General features: G+C 46.4%; 2 pseudogenes; one reads left to right on the forward strand and one right to left on the reverse strand.

Moving 5' to 3' along the window:
* Positions 1 to 1,929, forward strand: part of LOC101570340 — an 8,254-nt pseudogene extending 6,325 nt beyond the window's left edge.
* A 700-nt stretch (positions 1,930 to 2,629) lies between these two features.
* LOC101570744 overlaps positions 2,630 to 3,704 on the reverse strand; it is a 12,545-nt pseudogene continuing 11,470 nt past the window's right edge.

Consider the following 3,704-nt stretch of genomic DNA (forward strand, 5'->3'; position numbering starts at 1 on the left):
ACATTAACAAGGTAGAAAGTGGAGAGAAGTTTCCCCTGCCCTGTGTGAAATAACCTTTATAATTTTATTAATTTATGTTAAGTGATTAGTAGAATCCAGCAGGGAAACTCCCCATCATAGCTGCTCAGGAGCTCCAGACTTTGAAGTATTACACATACTTCATCAATGAGTACTCTCATGTGCAGATATTCTCCCTTACCGTTGTTGTTGTTTCTTAAGCGGAAATTGTGCGCAGGGCCTAACACTTGGCAGGCAAGAAGTGTGCATCTTATTTTATTATTTCAAAATATTTTACTTTGTCCATGCTTGTCTGCAGTCCACCATGGTTCCAGCCTTAAAGGGAGTCGAGGCTCACATAAGCAACCCTCAGCTCTCTTCTCCTCCCATCTCTCCCTACCCTTCCCCTTCCTCCATCTCTCCACCCCCTTCTCTTTTGCAAAAGATCCATCTCCCCGTTCCCTATTAAGTACCATTTATTTTGCTCCTTAAGTTGTTTACAATTTGGGATTCTCATAAAAGAGAAATTATGTGATGTTGAAGCTTGTGTTCCTGCTTCATTTCATTTAATCCTGTCATCCCAAGGTGCCTCCGCTGCCCTATAAATGACTCACATTTATCATTCTTTGATTTATAGATTCTCATATCCTCTGTAGGCTGGTTGAGCTCAGGTGTCTGATAACTTGTCTTTGTTTTCACAACTTTTACTCTGTAATTCTTGCTAAAATTTTCGTACACTTTTTATATTTCTGTAGGATTGTGCCATGTGTCCTTTTCGTTTCTGGTCTCTCCCCCCCCCCCTTTGATTTGGTTAAAAATAACTTGATATTTTATGCTTTTTAAAACATCCAACTCTTTCTTAGGCCTTCGGCTGGGATTTCCCTCCTTTCCCTGGCTGGACACCTGGCTTCCAACTTTGCCTTCTCTGGAGGTGGTGATGGCCCAAGAGGGCTGAGCCAAGCTGGGTTGACCCATGTACCTGGCTCGGCTTTCAAGGCCTTCATGGGGGGCCAGGAGTGGGGCCAGGGGTGGGGCCAGGCTCTGAGGTATGGGGTGTCCCTCCATGCCACCAGCCATATGAGTTCTGTGGAGGGGTGGCGGCATGTTGTGGACCTTGGCATGGGCCTGGCACCCCACGGTGGCCTGGAGAGCACCCAGCCCAAGGACAAGGCGGGGACCAGAGTAGAGAGCAGCTCAGAGGAGGCCTCCCCAGAGCCCTGCGCCACCTACCCTGGTGAGGTGAAGGTAGAAGAGAAGCTGGAGCCAAACCCCAAGGAGTCCCAGGACACCAACGCCCTGCAGAAAGAACTGGAGCAGCTTGCCAAGCTGCTGAAGCAAAAGAGGATCACCCTGGGGTACACTCAGGCCGATGTGGGGCTCACCCTGGGTGCTACCTTTGGTGTTCAGCCAGACAACCATCTGCCGCTTCGAGGTGCTGCAGCTCAGCTTCAAGAACACGTGCAAGCTGCGGCCCCTGCTGCAGAGGTGGGTGGAGGAGGCCAACAACAACAACGGGAACCTGCGGAGAGATGCAGAACAGAAAACCTCCTGCAGGCCCACGAGAGAACCAAGTGACAGGCAATCTAGAGAACATGTTCCTGCAGTGCCTGAAGCCCACGCTGCAGCAGATCAGCCACATCGCGGAGCAGCTGGGCTGGACAAGTACGTGATCCGAGTGTAGTTCTGTAACCGGCGCCAGAAGGGCAAACGATCGGTAGTGACTATTCCCAGCGAGAGGAGTACGAGGCTGCGGGGTCCCCTTTCCCAGGGGCCCCTGTGTCCTTTCCTCTGGCCCCAGGGCACCACTTTGGCACCCCAGGCTGTGGAAGTCCCCCCTTCACCACGCTGTACTCCTCTGTCCCTTTCCCTGAGGGGGAAGCCTTTCCCCCAGGGCCTGTCGCCGCCCTGGGCTCTCCCATGCACTCAAACTGAGGCTGAGGCAGCACTGTCCCTGCCAGGAATGCCAGGTGGTGGATGGAGCGGAGTTAGGAAGGAGCTGGTATCTAGCAGGGCTTTGGGGTTAAGTTCTTCATTCACTGAAGAAGCAATTAGAAGCCCGGAGGGTGGGGGCAGGGAATTTGGGGGAACCTGTCGGAGGGAAGCTGCAGTTCAATTACGCTCTCTATTTTAATCCCCTCATCAATTGATTTTAAATAAAGAAGCCTGGGGCACAGTAAAAAATAAATAAATAAAACCTCCAACTATGTCCATTGTAGAATTTTCTTTATTTTTCTAAGTAATTCATTTCCACTCTGATTTCTACTATTTTTTTCTTCTGTGCAGGTTGGTTTTCCACAGAGAACTGTGGAGAGTTCTCTAAATACATAATAAATCCCTTTAATCTACACAACAGTGTAAATCATTTATTTTTCAGTTTTTTTTTGTTTACATAAATTTTCTGCTTTTGAAAGTGTGGTTTTGAAGTTCAGCTACGTGCTATTGCAGTCTACTCCTCTTTAGCGCTATTAATGTTCCATTGATATATTTAAGTTCTGTGGAATGAAGCGCACGAATGCTTTCAGTTGTGGTGTCCTGTTGCAGGATTGGCAACTTGTGGTGTCATAGCTGTCTTCTTTGTGCTTTGACACTGCTTGATTTAAAGCTTTTTCTCTGAAACCAGTGAAATCACTCCTTATCCTTCTGGATTCCATTTGCATCGGACACTCTCTGTGTCGCTTCCCTTGCAGTCTCTGCCGTCCATTGGTGGCAGTGCGTCTCCAGAAGGCAGCATGACATCCTGTGCTCCATCGGGAAAAATCCTTCCAGCCGTGCTGCAGCTCTCTGGGAAATGCTTTCGCCCATTGCAGCGCTGGCTGCTCGCCACAGCTGAGGACTCAGTCCTGGCCTTTCCCTGCTTGTCTTCTGGTTGCTTGTCACTGTCCTTTTTCTGCCTCTTTTTCTTCTTCTTCACTTGGTGACTTTGTAGGTTTCTGTAGTGATTGGCATAAACTCTACTGTTTTCCAATACAACGTGCCTGCTGTGCTTTTTCACCTTCTTATTACTGGTAAGTTCAGGGGTCTGTAGAGTAGAGCTAACCCATAAGATGTGAGAATCCAGCTTTAGCAAGTAATGTTGACCGAGAGAAATCCGCTCACTCAACATGTTGACTCTTTCATTCTGTTTCTGGACTTTCACATTATTTGCAAAGTCTATTTTTCATAACATGTTTTAAAATTAATTCACAATTTTAATTATCCCTGCTGTATGATGGTGGTGGGATTTTATATGTTTTCACAATTGAAGCAATTGCTTGGTATAAAATGCCTCTCTGTCTTCACCTTGTAAAGTATGAAGCATGTAACTTCTCAATGAGATTTTTAAGCACTAAGAATATGTGACATCATTCTATTCTCTTTCAGTGGTTGGCAAAACTAAATCTCAGTTTTGGAAAATCTCTGCGTAGAGCAAAGAACCCACTACACTTGACTTAGATTGACTTTAGTTTTAGGATTTTTCTTGGCAAGAACATGCCAATGGTTTCAGTGTGAAACATACTTCCTGCATCCCAGGAGACATTTACCTTGGTGTGTGAGAGGCAGGTGGAAAGGGGGCTGAGTGCTGATTTGTTGGGAGTTTTTTGTTTGTTTGTTTGCTTTGCTGTCAGTATTTTTTTTAATTTTATGGAGAAGCAAATAGTAACAAGACAGTTTCAAAACAGGTTAATAGGACAGTTAGAATAGTTAATACATTGTATATTGTTGTCTGC

Source organism: Octodon degus, unplaced genomic scaffold (assembly GCF_000260255.1).
Source record: "Octodon degus isolate 3935 unplaced genomic scaffold, OctDeg1.0 scaffold00155, whole genome shotgun sequence".
Lineage (NCBI taxonomy): Eukaryota > Metazoa > Chordata > Mammalia > Rodentia > Octodontidae > Octodon > Octodon degus.